This window comes from Mustela nivalis (genome assembly GCF_964662115.1).
Source record: "Mustela nivalis genome assembly, chromosome: 6".
Lineage (NCBI taxonomy): Eukaryota > Metazoa > Chordata > Mammalia > Carnivora > Mustelidae > Mustela > Mustela nivalis.
In genome coordinates, this window is record NC_139025.1 from 32,998,295 (window position 1) to 33,017,075 (window position 18,781).

The 18,781-nt window shown below is 41.3% G+C and overlaps 1 protein-coding gene across 3 annotated transcripts in view; it reads right to left on the reverse strand.

The window, feature by feature from the left end:
• RAD51B (RAD51 paralog B) overlaps window positions 1-18,781 on the reverse strand; it is a 681,452-nt gene that overhangs the window by 217,992 nt on the left and 444,679 nt on the right. The window lies entirely within an intron of this gene.

Here is an 18,781-nt window from a genome sequence, read left to right on the forward strand (position 1 = left end):
AGCTGCAGCAGGGTTTCAAGCCTGGATATGCCAATGGGAGGGTATTTGATTTCAAAGACACCGATTTCCTCCCAGTGCAATAGCATGCATGCTTTTTTTGCTGACTACACTTTGAACTGCAGAATACACACAAGCTTGCATATATGTGTAATTTTATAGTTTTCTTTCCAGCTAGGATATTAATAGATTTTTGCCTTTTCCATGCACAAGTATGGCTTGGATACAGATGCTTAGGGATAGAGTTCCTCATGAAAAACACAAGGTTCACTCATCACCTGGACTGTCTGAAATGTAGACTGGCCTCCAAGGCTTTGGGAAACGCAAGGTGAGCACTTCCACATTCAAGCAGGGCATTAACCCAGCCCCCTCTGAATATGAAAACGTGAGGAAGGCAGAATTCCCTTGCACTATGCAGAGGGGAGAACACCCTAGCTTGTTCCTTTTGGGCTAGTCAGGTCTAAACAGTCAAAGACCAAGACTTGACAATGACAATCATCTAATGTCCATTCAGCCTAGATGCCAAATGAAGTCTACTTCCTGTTTTTTGAACAGCCCATCAGCTAAGAAGTTTTTGTATTTTTAAATAATAGAGAAAAATGGCAAAAAAAAAAAACCCCACCCCGTGCACATTTGTGACATGAAAATCATATGAAATTCAAATTTCAGTGTTCAGCCATGCCCCTTTGCTCATGTACTGTCTATGGTGCTTTCACACTCAGGGGCAGAGCAGCTGCAACAAACAACAAATGACACTACAGACAAAGTGCTGATATCCAAGATCTATATAGAACTCCTCAAACTCAACACATACCAAACCGATAATCATGTCAAAAAATGGGCAGAAGACATGAACAGGCACTTCTCCAAAGAAGACATACAAATGGCTAACAGACACATGAATAAATGTTCATCATCACTAGCCATCAGGGAGATTCAAATCAAAACCACATTGAGATACCACCTTACACCAGTTAGAATGGCCAAAATCAACAAGACAGTAAACAACAAGTGTTGGAGAGGATATGGAGAAAAAGGAACCCTCTTACATTGTTGGTGGAAATGCAAGTTGGTGCAGCCACTTTGGGAAACAGTGTGGAGATTCCTCGAGAAATTAAAAATAGAGCTACCCTATGACGCTGCAATTGCACTACTGGGTATTTACTCCAAAGATACAGATGCAGTGAAAAGAAGGGCCACCTATACACCAATGTTCACAGCAGCAAGGGCCATAGTCACCAAACTGTGGAAAGAACCAAGATGCCCCTCAACAGATGAATGGATAAAGAAGATGTGGTCCATACATACAATGGAGTATTATACCTCCATCAGAAAGGATGAATACCCAACTTTTGAATCAACATGGACAGGACTGGAAGAGATTATGCTGAGTGATATTTCAAGCAGAGAGAGTCAATTATCATACGGTTTCACTTACTTGTGGAGCATAAGGAATAACATGTAGGACATTGGAGATGGACAGAAGTGAGTTGGAGGAAATTGGAAGGAGAGACAAACCATGAGAGACTGTGGACTCTGAGAAACAAACTGAGGGTTTTGGAAGGGAGGGGGGTGCGGGATTGGGTGAGCCTGGTGGGGGTATTATGGAGGGCACATATTGCATAGAGCACTGGGTGTGGTGCATAAACAATGAATTTTGCAACACTAAAAAAAAAATAAAATTTAAAAACAAAAACAAAACAAAACAAAAAACACCATATAACCTGCAATGCAAAACCGAAAATATTCATGATCCGGCTCTTTACAGAAAATGTTTGTGGATCCCAGGTCTAAACACCTAAACTATGAAACAAAGGCAATATGGATCTTCCATTCTGGGGGGTTTGTTTTTAAATAAACCTATGCACTATGGCTAGCAACTCGCAAGGGAGTTAAATATACTTTGTGTTTATATGAGAATCCACTTATCCAAAGTTGAAAGCCTTTATACAGTTCTTCCAAAAACCACTAAGTCATGTGTGAATCATTTAGACTGAGATCACAAAGTCAAATAGATTTAGAAGCCAGACAGAAACCACAAGCAAGAAATCTTAATTTTTATTAAAAATTTCCTGAATTTGAAAATGTTATAGGATTCTGGCCCAGTGGGCACCAAGCTGCAATCTCTGATTTAGACCATGAATATACCCCAGACTCTTCATTTTTCAGCTGCTTTAAACTGTAAGAAAATTGTGTTTTGCCGAATATTTTCTATTTCTATATAATCAAAAAATAAAAGTAATCTACATTTATCATCAGAACCCAACACATAAGGTCTATTCGTTTTAGTGACTTTAATTACTTTGGACTGTAAACTCTTGGGAGGACCGATCATCCTTCTTGCTTAACTCATCAGTGCCTTCCACAGCACGGGCCATGCAGTGGTCACTTGGTAAATACTGGTTGACTCGGCCAGCAGTCTTCGCTTCTTAACTTCTCTCTTGCCCTGTTGGTTTCTGAAGCCTGGGTGGAACACTGGGCAAATGCATTTATTTCATCTCTGCCTGGGGAAATGAGTAGTTAAACTACTCCAGAAAGAAGAGCCTCTTTAAAGCTTCAAAGTCCTGTCTCAGTCCACATAGATATTCTCTACTTGGGCTCCCATGCGATCCTCCTGTGTGGGTGTTTATAAGATCAAGGCCCAGAGTGATCAACAGCCCTCTCAATCCTGCAAGGAACAGAGGCTGCTAACATCAGTAGCTGACGTTACTGTAAAGCAGAGCGTGCTCCTGTTCACAAGCCTGCTTCTTATGGCCAAATCTTTGCAATACAGAGCCTCTTACCCATTTTGTGGGAGAAGCTAATTCTACATCCTCGAAGGTGTAGGAAGGAGAGGAATACCACTAACAACAATGCCGACACTGCTGTTTGTTCACATATATAAACACGCATTTAGTCAACAAACATCTCTGGGATGGTTCTCAAGTGTCACGTACCATGTTATGTGTCAGAGACAACGGGAGGAGTAGGACTTGGACTTTGTGCCCAGGACCTCTCGGTCTACCGGAGGCAAACAGTGTTGCAAACAGTTCATTAAGAACAGAAAGAAAGAAAGAAGATATGTGTTGAGGACAACAAGACACAGAAGTGGACACAAAGAAGAGACCGCTTGCTTCTTCCCAAAGGTGAGTTGTCAAAAAGGCTTCAGACAGGAGGGATGCTCTGGTTGAGTCTTGACAGCTAGGCCAGTTTTGGGAGAGGCTAGAAGGCGCAAATTACAGGCAGAAAAGCAGCAACACAACCCCACAATGTGAAATAGACTAGCCCCGAAGAGGTACTCGGAGTTCTTCACAATGGCTCTAGTGTATGTGCTTTGCAAGGGAGGGGGCTGATGGAGAAATGAGGCCGAGAGAGGGACCATTCAAGGAGATATGGCTGGGGCACTCGGCAGCTGCCAGACCCTTGAGGTCCCTGCATGTATGCTAAGGAGCTTGGACTTAATCCTAGAGGCAGTAAAATGACCCTGAGGGATTTCAAATACAACAGTAACACAATCATGCTGTTGCACTGGAAGGAACACTTTGGCCATGGTACAGAAGAGGGAATAAGAACTACAGAGTGGGGAGCGCAGGACCAGACCAGGCAAAAGAAAGTTCACGGTGTGAACTTAGATACTGAATGTATGGCTGGATATGAGAGGTACTGAGGAGAGAAATCTTGATCATGGAATAGATGATGGGGGGAAGGGGCAGCAGAGAAGAAAGGAATCTACATTGATTCTGAGGTGGTAAAGCCAGTCATCATGAGAAAGGATAGAGGATGAGGAATAAGATCCTTTTTTGCTTAAAAACAACAATAAAAGGAGTCAGTGACTTTCTGATTATAATCTAGGCTAGGAAACCATATCAAATGAAGTTGTGCTTCAGGGTGTCTTGGAAAATTCTTTTTCTGTCCTTGTGGCTTTTGAATGTCATGGATTAGATTACCATGCTGAAGATGAAGCCATCTTAAATCTGTTTTGGAAAAAGATAGGATATAAATAAATAACACAAAACATGCCAAAATATTTAGTTTTTAAATCCATTCTCTACACACATTCAAAGACATATATATGATCTTTCTGAACATTTTTGGGAGGATTGAGGGGACCATTAAATTATATACATTTCCCACCTGAATTCTGAGCCCATCAAAAGAAACAGAGGAAACAGAAGATATGGCGTGGGCGCATAGCAACAGTGGACTTCCCCCAACACGCCAAACTAAATTAGGCCCCGATGCCTCTGTGGCGCTGATACCTTCCTTAGACTCAGCAGTCAGATGAGCCATTCCACTTCCCCTGAGAAGGAGTGATGAGGAAGCGGAGCAGCCAAGAGCTTCTTAAGGAAAACCCTTCTTCACAGAGAATAAGGGCTTTCCCCTAATGCCCTTTCCTAGTTTAGTTTTAAAAATTATTCTTATCCTAATGTAAGCAGTGCATATATTCAATAAACATCAAGAGGCTTCTGTGTCCCAGGCACTGGATGAGGGGCGGGAGATAAAGGAAGAGAAAGTTCTGTCTTCAAATGTTCACACCCTATTTCAGGAAGCTGGATCTGTAGAAGGAAGATAACCAAGTGAGAGTAGAGAAGCAAGCAAAATATTTGGAAGCAAGGAGGAAGTAACAGTTGGTTTTAACTCTGGGGACTAGAGAGAATATTAAAAAGTATTTCAAATTTTTTTCTTTCACTACTTACAGTATTTGAAGCTGTCTTTTCATTTTCATTAGTGAAGGCTTTTTTCTTCTTTTCTTTTTCTTTCTTTTTTTTTTTTTTTGCCAAGGATGTGAAAGTATCTGACATGCAGTTGTGTAATGTATGGGGGGACAGCTGTTCTTTCTGCCTACTCAACACCCCATCCCCCTTTTCTGGGAACAAAAGCCTTCCTTTCCTTTGGAGAACTGCCCCAGCCCCACCTTTGGGGCCCCCGTCTTTCTGCCACAGGGGTAAAAAAGTAATCCAGTGGGTCAGATGGACTCTTTGAGGGTACTGACTTGAAGGCAAAAAAAAAAAAAAAAAAGGACCCCACGTCTTTTGAGATCCTAAGTGATGAGGACCAGGGAAGCCACTTTGTCACCATGTGGCAGAAATTGCTGAGATTAAAACCAACAGGACAGCAGAGCAGAGAGATGGAAACAGCACTAGAAATAATAATATACTATTGGAAACCCAGTTAGATTCACCCCTTAGACTTCTCAATTACCCTAACCAATAAATTCCATTGGATTGGTTACCTGCACTGAAGACCCTAGATAATACAGTATTTGTCATAAGCTTACAAATTACTTGAAAACATTACTTACAGATTGCTTCTATTATACCTTTGACATAAAATATTCAAGTTGAAACTTCCACAAAACTTTATGAAGACCCTTAATACTTTAAGATATGTTCTAGAAGTTGACAATTAATTCTGTAAATGCTAATGCCATTTAATGATGAAGCTAATCCGATATGGTATCATTTATCAGCTATCACTTTTTATCTGTTTTTATTTTTCCAATGGTATCATGCTTATAGCTCAACCTTCACTAATACATGTTTTTACAATTTATTTTAATCCATCATACCTTTCTTTTGCATTATAGTTTACTGAAATACAGTCACTTTGGTTCTTGTTGTCCTTTTAAAGAGACAAAATTCATTTTCAATTCTAACTTAGTCATTAACGGTGTGCTTTATCTTAACATTCTATCTGCCCAATCCATCTTAGCAGCATCTGCAAGATTAAGACATCATCCATAAGTGGAAATTGTCGTTTTCACGTTCCCTGAAGCTGAAAATACCAGCAAAATTAGAATTCTAAATAGCAGGAATGACTGACCCTCTGTTTACACAGCAGTAAAATAAAGACAGTGAACCCTATTTTCTTCTTCTTGCCCTATAAGAATGAAACAGGACAAATTAGAACATGTAGAGATCTCTGAACACCAAAGGTGGAAGTGTTACTCATCGCTTTTGTATTTTATTTTCTACCAAATTCTAATCTCTTGTAGAGTCAAGTATCATGAATGTCTTTGGCCATCCCAGATAATGTAAGATGGTGGCAAGATGATAGAAGAAAGAATGAAAGATTTTCTACTCTCCTTGGTAACTCATTCCAATGTTTCAAAACACCTGGAAGTTATTTCTAATAAATACTTCTAAGTAAACACTATTGGTGAAATACTACTGAATATGAGCCTTGTGCCAATTACTGCTATATTCCTCCTAAGGCATTTCCTCCTTTATTTTAACCCTTTTGTAGACAAAGATAAGGCAGAAGACTTTTCTATAAAAGATCATTATAAAGTCACATCTCAGCATTGCCTGTGATAAACCACCTCAATTCCTTTAAACATTATCTTGGTGATTAAAAGTATATGCATCATAGAAAATGACTATGTCATTAGACTATTATCTTACTCAACTTTTCAATTTTTACTACTTGGGAGAAGCAGATTTGCCAAGGCTCTAATTTTTTCAACACTTAAACTGATGCATATTTATAAAAGGGAGAACTAAACACAGAGAAGAGTATATTCAATGTTTGGCTTAGTGGCTTCTGTAAGGTTAAATCATCCTAATACATGGAAATTATTGCTTCTCGTTTTCCGTCAACATGAAAATTTTGGCAATGAGGCTGAAATCAGAAATAAAGTTATTTGGTATAGATGCCAGGGTAGGATGGAGAATAAGAATACAGAAAGTATAGAGAAATACTTTGAGATATCTGAACAGCCTCCAGTCTGAACTCACACACGGGGGCCCTTGGCAGCCATGATGGAACAGTGCTATTCAATCACCTATGCTAGGCCAACTATATGTTCCTGCAGAAACTTAGACTGAGAGGTGCTAGTTAGTCCACTGAACTGAGGCTCTGTAAACTTGGGTACCAAAAAGGTACCATGTATGGCCAAGTGCTTGCTGAGTGGTGAAAGTGGTCAGCAGAGAAAGAGAAAAAGAAGGAAGCTGATTATTGGAGAGAAGCAGAGCAGCTGCCTGGGTCCTGCTCCATTTCCAGGTTTGGATCTCTTATGAAGCCCAGATGGGTCTCATGCTCTTAGGTTTTGCTAAAGTCTCCTGCTTCCTCCTGGTAAATTTCTCTTTTTTGTTATGACAATTTCGGTGGGTTTCAATTATTCACAAAGGAAAGATTTCTAACCTAGGCAATCAGAGGGTGGTTCTCAATTTTGGCTGAATGCCTCCCAAAGAGGTTTTCAAAAGCACAAATACTCCTGTCTTGCCTTTAGGGATTCTGACTCAGCAGGTCTGGGACAGAGCCCGGACAGGTTAAATTCTTAAAAACTCAACCTGAGATCTCATGGAATGACAACTATGGAATAGCTGCCGAAAGCTAGGCATCAAAGGAAAAAGGACATTTTTGGACCAAGACAACAATGGCCAAAAGGGAAAAAAATAACCATAAGAATGGAAGAGTGCACCCCACTTCCACAAAGCCGGATACTGTAAATGACTAATCTCAGCATTTACTTCCACACTGAACAAACTGTGGTCCATTTCAGTCATCCATCATGAAAGAGGCTTCAAAGTATTTAAGGTTTGATTTACATATCAACAAACTATCCCCTGCAACTTTAAATCGAAGTAATTTTGGTACCTGGAAGCATCAAATCTTCAAAAAAAAAAAAATTCTCATTGAGCTGGACAATTATAGGTTACAATGAGCTAGGCTAGGCACAAATGAAAATAAGATGTGGGTGTGTACAAAAGAGGCAATTAAGTGGGAATTTGCTATAGAAATTCTTCCCTGAACAGGAAGAAATTGAGTCCAAAAGTTGATTGTATTCATCTGACAGCAAGATTAACACCCAAATTATGGAATAAATTAGTAAGTAAGACTGCAAGTGAAATCACCCTCTCATTACTTTGACAAAGGAATTTATCTCAGGTTTAGAGAATGGATCTTTTCTAGAGTAGATGAGAAAGTTTACTGTAATATTTATAAAAAATAAGTTTTTTTTCCACAACCATGAAAAGGAAATTTATAATATCCTACCCTATAGAAATCCATCTTTTAGAACTGCATTATTGGGGAAGGAGGCACTGGGAACAAATGAAGATATAGTTACCTCATTTGCAAACCTGAGAATGAATTCTCTACTAGTGAATGGGCTGATGTCTGGAAGTCACATTGGAATTCATATACAATGGCAGAAGTTTCCATAAACTGATATAGGAAAAGAGAATCTAATTTATGAGGTACAAATCTCCATATAATAGGTACAAATTTGGCAGCAAGTGGAAATATGTGATCATCTTATGTTAAAGTTCAAGGCATCTGTCAAAATGACTACAGGAGTTTGGGGGTATTTCCTTCTTGAAAAATGTTAAGAACTTGCTGGTGATTGATTGGAGAGCATCATGATGGCAATCTGAGTATTAGACAGTAAGACCTCCAACAGAAAGAGCTGTCTCCTATGGTCAATGTCACAGCTGAGCGGCCTTCTGTGTGGCCCCACGTGTACCAAAAGGGAAAAATAAGTGTTGGATGAAATATAATGAAAAGAAAACACAACCAGCATCACACATTTACAACATTGTTCTGGACCACAAAATACCTTACTTTTTAAAATTCTGCCTTCTTAACTGCAAAACTGAGACTCACCCGCGTCAAATAAGAAGGAAGATACTAATGACAGCTTTGAGAGATAGGTATGTGGTTTATGGCAAAAGAAGGCAGAACCATAATTAAAGATTCAGTTTCCTCAATAGTTTGTTCTAGGAGTGATGTAATAATAATAGCCAGCATTTGTCAAGCACGTATACCAGGAACCATTCTTACACAGTACATCGTTAACTCTTTAACTCTCATTACGGCCCCTGAAATAGGTGATCTTATTATTCTCACTTTTACAGTGGCACAGAGAGGTTAAATACCAGCCAAGGTGAAACAGCTGGGAAGTGGAAGAGCCAGGATACACACCCAGGAAAGTGTGACTTCTGATAAACCTCTTCACCTCTGTTACACTGCTTCCCGGAATGCAGTGACCACGTAGACTTCTCACTTCTCTCCTTGTCTCTTCAAGTATGGCTGCCCTCATGGCTAGTTCCACAAGACAAACCTGGGGTGGGGAGCCTGGTTGTCCACAGTGAAGGCTCAGGAAGTAGAATTTCCATTTATTCCCACATTCCAGAGCTTTTGTTACTGGAAAATCAAGAGTCACAGATTCTGGTACCTATGCTGGTTAGCAGGTGAATTTGAACAAGCCTCTCCAGACCACAGTTTCCTCGTTTAGACAAAATAATTATATTAGGCAATTTTCCAGCCCTCTGAAAAGCTGAGGGGGGGGAAGGGAAAGATTCTAGGCCTCTCCTATAATTCTCTACATTGTCGGGTCTTACCTGCACCGCCCTCCCTGAGTTTATCAGCAGCTGCAGGCAGGTAAGTCAGTCGTGGTGAAACACGTAGGTGGCAGAAAGGAAAGCCCCTGTGCCTGGGGGCCTGGAAATATGCAAGTCATAAAATGGCGGCAGGACTAAAGTGTGCTGACTGCACAGACATGTATAGGACGATCTTCTTTCCTAATTCTGCAAACATTTTACATTCAGAAGATACAGAGAAAATGATAACAGACCCTGTTTGTACATTTTCTTCAGTCTTTAAATAATCCTTGGTCTTGTACATTAAAAAATGTATCAAGCCAAAGCACCGCCATTGTATTTCCTTCTCCTGGTGACAACCATGATCAAGAATTTGGTATTCATTCTTCCAGTCTTTTTTAATAAATACAAATATGGAGGTGTGGGTATGTAATCTTACCTGTGGGGCACAGAATACCTCTCAGGCACACATCTAGAGCAGTAGTTATTGGACTGCAGTGTGTGTGTGCATTCCTGTCTAACTAGATGCTACCAGATTATTCTTTAAAGCGACTGTGCCAATTTACTCTTTCATTAGCAATGTGAGTTCTTGTTTCCTCACAGGCTCACCCACATTGAGGAGTTTTTTTATTTGGTTCTGGTTCAGGTTTTGGTAGGGTGTTTGTTTCTTTTGGCGACATTGATGGGTAAGAGTGGTAGCTCATTTTGTATTTATTATTATTTCCTTAAAGACTTGTTTTGTTTTGTTTTGTTTTTTTCCTTAAAAACTTGTAAAGTCGAAGACTCAAGTTTTGTCTTCTACAATCTACCATTTTATAGCCTTTGCCCAATTTTCTATTTCTATTCTTATTTACTCACAGAATATGAATATGCCTAATTTCCTAAGAATAGAGGGTCAGAGGTTACAGACTAATTTGGGAGCCCCTGGTTGGCCCCAAATGGGTCAAGAAGCTACATGTTTGGCTGGCAGGCTTGTAACAGAACGAGCTTTCAACAGGAGAAAGAGTGAGGTGATTTTAGTCAGGAAACAACTAACTAACTGGTTAATCACTGGGCAGACAGGTTGTGGACAGGGCTCCTGGGGTCTTTTTCATTTGCCCAGCTATTGTCTGATCACTCTGCTATGCTGTACCTCTATGTCCTACTCATTTGGAAGGAAAAATATATGCCAGCCTTGCCATCATCTCTCATGGGGGATGAAGATCTCTTGGGCTTTCCAAAGAAAGGTTTCACATAGATGAGATGAACTGGAAATGTTTCTTCTTAGCTTACAAAACATTCCAGAAAAAAGAAGATGAAACGAACTGCGGTGGAATTGGAGAAAGGTTTATAGCTGTATTTCTCCACACTTGAGTTTTTCTTCTGAGAAGTGGGGGGAAATCATTTTTGTTTTCTTTGCCCTGAGGCTAACTACAGACAGCCTAGAGTTGGGAATGCAACCGATGTAAAATCTTCTCTTTCTGTGAGGTGAGGGGATATGTGGCATGAACTATTCCCCCAAGAGAACTTGGGTCTTTTCACATGTAGGCCACAAGGCTGCTCCATGGCACTGTCCCTAACTTTCTCAGTGGAGAAGAGCCATGCACCCTACAGAGGTTTAGAAAGAAAACAATACTATGAAAGGGATCTTAGTCTCTCCGGGTTTTCTTGAAATAATGATCTCGTGTCAAGCTCTGACTGTTAAAATGAATTGTATTTTGATTAATGACCTTTATTCTGCTAAAAAAATAATTGACCAAAGTGTGTGTTTATATATGCAGAGATGTATATTATACATATGTGTGTGTGTGTATCTCCTTTGTGTCCCTGTGTGTGCATACCAGGAGTGAAAGAGCCAGCTGTTCTAGCCATTTATGTTGGGGGGTGGGGGTGGGTGGGTAATACAGTAAGTTCTGTTGAAAGGAAATTATGGGCAAGAATCTGATACCCTGAATCTTTCAACGAGATGAAGGTCAGGGAGCAAGTGTAGAAATAAACCTAGAAACTAGCTTCTTATTTCTATATCAGTTTTTAAAAAGCAAACACATAACGTGCACTCTTTTTAGACGTTGGATTCTTATTGTTTAGAGGTGTCTGGTTTGTTTGCTTGTTCGGCTGTGTTTCTCAGTCGATTTTTCTTACATAATTCAACTGGGACATGAGTTTGGGTGGGGTATTGTCAGGTCCCTTTGTATCAAAACCACCACACTCAGCAAACCCTTCCCCCAATACATTCAATGACTCTCAGACCTGCTATTCTTCCCTCTCCCCAGTTACTCCCTGTAACTTGAAACTAAGATCTAGAAATTATCAGTTGAATTTATTTAGAATAACTGGTTGAGAAGTCAGTCAACCTCTGCTTATTAGCAGATTCACTTAAACGTTGGAAAGCTTCCTGGATAAATTACTTTTAAGTGACCATGTGGGCTCCATGGAGGAAATGACTGCTGGTGTGTAATACATGGAAACGGCAGTGTCTCAGCAATGTGGCCAAGGAAACTGCAGAAGCCAGTCGTGGAGCTAATTAGCACATGCGTGGGCGCAGGAAAACTACAGCCCGGGGAGCTCGTGCTTGTACAAAGCATCCTGTGTTGCCACACAGAACTTGAGACAATGGCCCAAGTCGCAGAGAAGAAAGTGGAGCAACCTGTGGCCCTGAAATGTTTTTCTTAACCTTAACTTTTAAATAGGTTTGGGTCCATCAAAGTACTAATAATGCCAACACTACTGCTCTTTAGAATAGGCTTTCCATGTATAAAACTAGAATTATTTCCCTAGGTGAAATCCATTTTCCTGAGTCTTGGTTTGAAGTCTCTGGATGTCAATGAGTCTGGTCAAGTTACAGTAAGCAATAAGCCAGATCCTTCCCCAGCGTCAACATTAAATGCTCCAGACTCAGTGGAACCCATACACTTAATTCTAGCGCTCCAAATGATACCAATGCTGAACAATCACATTATGGGTTTCATTTCTATAGTTAATGCAGAAATGAATTATAAGGTTCTGTCCAACAGCAGCAAATGAAGGAGTAGAAAATAGAGTCCTCAGCTTTATCATTACATTTTTTGTTTCCGTTCTTTGTCTGTCTGATACTGTTTGTCCATACACGATATTTGCTTCTTTACAGGCACAGTATGGGTGTTGGAAGTACCCTCTGGACAGAAGCCACACCTAAACCAAGCCAGCCAGTGTTTGTTCATCTTACAGTTTAAGATACGCAGCAGGTGGTTTCAAAATTCTTTTGGAAAGCAAATCCACGATCTGGTAATCAGAATCTCAGTGAAGAGGAATCTGAAAGGTTATCTAGTCCAACCTTCACCCACTAGAAGAATCCTTGAAAAAAATCCTTGCTCTGTACAAATGAAATGTCTAAGGCTATTTTTTTTCTTAATATACTCAGGGGAGGAGGCCAGCATCTGCCACCTTGTTCTTTATAAGAACTTTTCCTATACTTAAGTACCATTTATTTTGTCCCTTCAATCTTCTTTTCTTTAGGTTAAATACCCTGCTTTCATCGTTTTTCAGAGATCTGATTTTCCATGCTTTTAATCATTTCAATTGCTTTCCACATCCTCTCAAAATGTACCGGCTCAAGCCAGGCACACTGGCTGAATGAGAGCTTTGCAACTAATGTTTCATTAATACGGACTATGGTGACTCCGTTTTTCATGCCAGGTTCCTGTTAACACAGCTACCATCATGTTAGATTTTGACCTCTTTCACTATGGTATCAAAAAATATATATATTTTTAACATTAACTTGTTTAAATGTGAAAACCCCTAAATCGTTTAGAATGCTTTTTGCCCCATAAGGTAAAACCCAGACTTCACGGGCCTTTAACATTTAATCACAGATGTCACATGCAGCTGGTGATACACCTTGTTATCAGTCCCAAGTCTCCTCCTGGAATTCCCAAATTCCATATGCGTGTCATCCTGCTTTCTAGTGCTAAAGACAAGGAAAAAACACTCTCATTCTCTGGGACTTGCAGCTTAAGCTGACTATACTATCTTCTTAGTAGCTTGTGGTCTCCACGGGGCTGCAGGTTCCTGAAAGGGTTGAATTCTCAGATGTGTGGATATATTACTTAAGAGTCTGGGTTATAAGTGACAGAGTGCCAACTCAAGTTGTCATGATGGACAAAACAAAAGGTTGAGCTGCTAATGGGCCACACTTTCAAGATAGGTGGACCAAGTGCTTGAGTTCTGATGGAATATCTTCCCCACAGTTCAGCTCTGCTTTCAGAGTGCTGGCGGTCTTCAGCAGGATTCCCCTACATGCTGGCTATGGGCTGACATTCTACCTGTTTAGTGACCCCAGCAGACAGAGGGGGCCCCTCTTTCCCCGTAGTTCCAGCCAAACTCTTGTGATGGGTTCTCCTACCCTTAGCTTGACTCATATATTTATTCTTAAACCAATCACTGAAACTCTGCTTGGTCTGATCCAGGTTCAGAGCTAACCTCTAGAGCTGAAGGGTAACATCAACCTCATATGAACCATACAGACATAGATCCAGATCCAGATGGGAAAACAGAGGTACTGTTTAAAAAAAAAAGAAAAAGAAAAAAAAAAGGAGGTAGGAAAGCTTGTCAGGGGAGTCACAGCATGACTCTACTGCTAGGCCTTCAGTCTCTCCGCATGCCTTTCAGGGAATCCACAGTGGCCTGGTCTGTGACACACAGTATTGGTCAGTAAAGAGTGAATGAATGAATCCACTGGCTAGAGGCCTAGCCCATCACCAGCATAAGACCTCAAACACTTAAGGATAACAGTAGCATTGCCTTGCAATGCACAGAAGAAAATGTTTGCTGGGTTGGGATGGGGTGCAGGGCAAAGGGAAAAGGGCTGAGAAGATACAGTTCTTGCTACAGAATTTCAGAAAGGGCAACCCAAGATTTAGAGAAATCTCTCCTATGGATCTAAAAAAAAAAAGCATATAGTTGAAGTCAATAATGAGAATTCCCTTAGCATTTCTTAGATCCCCAATTCAGTGAAGTTCTGATCAGAATTTCTCAGTGACTTTAGGGCAGTGTAGTAAAACAGGATGACCACAGACATAAGGCTGGATAAAGATGTACGAGGTATATGAAAAAGAGAAGGGGTCAAAGGGCTGCATAGAGAAGTGGGGCACTTCTATGGTGCACTGAATAGCGGTAGGATAGCTGTTCCAGGAAATGACCTACCTTTTGAAAGTGACTTAAGGGGTTTATGCTGACTGTCACAGTAAGATGAATGAACACCGGTGAGTAACTCAAAGAGTCCACACTGTGACTTCCAGACACTGTGCTGAAATGGGCCATAATCATGTTTCCTATGGCACAGTGATTAACTTTTAAATTCTAGTTTATTTAGCCTTTTTGGAGTCACAGATGTTCCTTGGCAATTATGACTCGATATTTAATTTGACTACCTTATTGTATTTTAATAATAATACCATCTCAAAGATTACTATCCACTCATATTGGTTAGAACTTGAAATAATTAGAGTCTGTTTACCTTTGTTTCCTTTTTGAGTCTTAAGCTAATTATAAAAATATTTGTAAGCAATAAAAATAGCCTTGTTGGGTAATACGGGTCTTGGTATTCAAAGCAAAAGGGAACCAGGAAGTTTAGTTGGGTTCCCAAAGGAGTTTTTGGCTGAGAAAGGTTTGGGAAACATCATGCTAGAAGTCTCCAAATGTAATATACTCTTGGCCTAAGCACAGTAGGAGAAAGCAGTGAAGAGGAGGGGAAATGAAGCAACTCTCTTTGTAAAAAGAATCTCTGAAGAATAGCATTTTTATTCTCTGTGCACTCTGGACGAAAACAAGCTAATTTATACACAATTCTCCCCAACCCCCCAATGGGCTAACCTAATAAGACACTGAGAAAAATAACTGAGATCATCAAATTGATGAGGTAGTAACTATGGCAGAAATACTTCGAAACCTATTAAAAATGGAGGTTGCCAAAACAGATAAAATTGAAATACACACTCCCACCTCTAAAATCAAACATGCAAACATGTCTTCCGGGTATATTCCTGTGGGTCACTCCAGATTTAGTCTCCATCCTTCTTCACCCTGATGTCTGCTTTGGAATCTGACCTGGGTGGACCACATCAACAGGACTCTTTCTTGGGCCTGGCCACTGGGAGGCGCTAGCTGGGGACTGGAGGGGGTATAATGGCTGTAGGCTGTGGGTTGCCCAGGCCTTTTGACAGAAAGTCTCAGATCCTGCTGATCAGCCTCCCTGTCTCCTGTTTCCAAAATCCAGCCCATCTTCTTGCCCTTTCAGTCTAGGGGTACTGATGGAGACAATGATTATTGGCCCCAGAATACTGCACAAGTCCTGTGGTCTCCCTGCACCTCTGTCCACTCCATTACAAGGGCTTTTTTTTTTAGTATTCAGGTTTTCTGAATGATCCTAATTAAAGTGCCATCCTGATGGGGTCCTGGCTGATACAATATGTAATGTACTCAGTTGTAGAAAAAGTTCTAGTAAGTAACCTGTGCCTCCTTTTATTTCTAGTCCTAACATTTACTGCTATTTTTATTAGAGTTGAATGCAGGCCAAGCCTAGGCATAAGGAGGTTTATGACAAAAACTGCCTGTAGTCCTCTCCTAACGATCTAGACACAGATACGGAGTGCACTGGAACGAGGACTGCTTGGCTTTCATCACATTGACACAAACCTGCTGCTTCCTCCCCACTGTCTTCAAAAACCCTGACCTCATCCTTACAACCTGGCACCCTTTGCTTCTATTGGGTAGTGCTGGGACAAAGAGCACTGTTTGTGAGAGTGTACAGGGCAGTACTAACACACAGTAAGAACAACTGGGGAGATAAGTCTTACTTATTAATGAGCAATAAAATTATTCAGTTATTGTTTCATAAAAGATAAAAAGAATTTGATCTAACCCTGAGCACCTCCGTGGCAGGAACCACGTCTCAGTCATGGTTCCAGTCTCAGACCTAGCTCAGTGCCTGGCACTTAGTAGAGGCCCCTGAAAACACTCAGACGTGTCAGTGTTATGTTCTAAGGGGCAGTAGGATGGTAACTGCTGTGGAGAGCCCCACTTGTGTGTCCTGGGTGTACATTTCTGCTGTGTACATAGTTCCTCTCACTCTTCTTCACAGAAATATCATCAATGGCTCCCTCTGTGATGGCTAACCAACCTGGGTCATGGACATCCCCCTTTGAGAATCTGACACACCAACAGATAAACAGAGGTCAAGGATAAAAAGTAAAACAAAACAATATCTTAGTTAAGATGTTCTCCACAGTCTTGAAGCAGACATGCCCCCTGTGTAGAAAAAGGGCAGGGCACAAGGTACTCCATGAGGAATCCAAGAAGGTGCATTCCAGTCCAGACTTCACAAGACTACAACCCAGAGGAACTTAACTTTCTTTAGCCGGACTCCAACTTCTGATACAGGATACCTACAGCTGGTGGTGGTGATGGCGATGACAGCTGTCCCTATGGGCCCAGGTGCTGTGCTAAGCCTCTCAGCATCTTTATTATGTAGGCACTAATATTATCCTCATTGTAAAGATGAAGCAGTTGAGACACAGGGAAGTTTAGCAGATGATTCCAAGTCATAAAAGTCCCTCATGAGGATCTCAGGATTAGAATCCAGGTAGTTTCAGGGCGCCTGGGTATTTCAGTCCATTAAGCATCTGCCTTTCAGCTCAGGTCATGATCCTGGGGTCCTGGGATCATGTCCCCCATTGGGCTCTCTGCTCAGCAGGGAGTCTGCTTCTCCCTCTCCCTCTGCTGCTCCCCCCACCCCTGCTCATGCTCTCTCTCGCTTATTCACTCTCTCTCAAGTAAATAAATAAAATCTTTAAAAAAAAAAAAAAGAATCCAGGTAGTCCCACAAAATGCTTAAGCATTTGCTCACATCTGCTATTGCTCCTTAATGAGCCAATACCTGCTACTAATTACTTCAACTCACTAATGGGACCTCATGAGCATAAGTTTGTCGAGCATCTACTGGCGTGTTTGGCAGTGCTAACTGCACTGGGAGAGGCAAAGATGCAGGAACCAGTTTCACCTGAAGACAACAGAAATGCTAGGAGAGGAGGTAGGTTTGGTGCCTCATTTGCAATAAGAACACGGTATGGCAGAGCTGTGAGGAGGAACTGTGGCAGGGCACAAGGATGAGGGAGGTAAAGCACTGAGTAACAGGTCTAAAGTAGCCAGTAAAGTGACATAAACTTCAAGGGAAAAGGAAACTTGACAATCTGAAAAAAATTATTGGTAGGAATGAAAATGTGAAGTAACCAGTAAAAAGAATAGTCACACTCTAGGAGGAAAAAGTACGTTCAACATTAATCTACACCATGAAACACTAAAGTCTGTATCTCAAATATATTATTTACGTGATATAAGGAAAATAAGTTATGAAGAATCTTTTCTATCATTAGAAGATGCCACTTGAAAGCAGGAAGGTACAGAAGGAAGCATATGTCAAGTGAGCCCAGGGTCAGCTTGGGTGGGAGACCCGCATCTCCAAAATGGACAGTCCTGATTCTGGGGCTCACCGTGTGCCAGGCCCTATGCCAGGCGCTGGAGATGACCAGGATAGGATGTCCTACCCTAAAAAAGCACATAATATACCAGGAAAGACAAACTTATTTGCAATTCATGATAAAGACTTCGTGATGCCCACGATTACAGGGGATGAACAAAGAGTCTAGAAGACGAGGCCTGGAAATTTCATCAAGAGTATGCCCTGCCCACCAATGTCAACTGGTTGCAGACAGACAGCTGTTCAGTCTACCCGAACAGTTGATGGTCCAGCCTAATACTGTCTGAGTAGACTTTAGAACATAGAACAAGGTCGCCTGGGTGGCTCAATCGGTTAAGCATCCAACTCTGGATCCAGGCTCAGGTCATGATCTCGGGGTTGTGAGATCAAGCCCCATGCTGGACTCTGAACTCAGTGCAGAGTCGGCTTGTTCCTCTCCCTCCCCCTTGCTCATGCGCGCGCTTTCTCTCAAAAATAAATAAGTAAATAAATAAAACCTATAAAAAAAGAAAAAACATAAAATAAGAGATTACTTGAGATCGACCCAAACCGCACTGTAGGTAAACTACATGTAATTTGCTGCTCTCTCGGGCCCTTGTAAAGTGAGTGACAATGTATACAACTACGGGGGCGGTTTTACTCCTGCTCCTCTAGGAGGTTAGTAAACTCTCCCGGCCGCTGGTGACTGCAGGTGCCCGCGCTAGCTCCTTCTCTCGCTTCTTTTCCTGCCGCTCCTGGCTGGCTTCAACGGCACATCCTGGTCAGCAGGGTCTCTGAACTCCCGCATGTTCTCTTAGTAAATGAACGTCACAGTCAAAGGTCAAGTTCAGCCTCTCAGAAGATTGTCTCTGCTCCCACTTTCGCTCTCTGGAGGCAGAGCATTGGGACATCACTTCCTCAGCCTCGGGGCTCAGTTTCTCCAGAGCTATTTTGTTTGCACTGAGCCTCCTCCTATCTGGAAGGCCTCCCAGTTCTCTAAGGAACACCA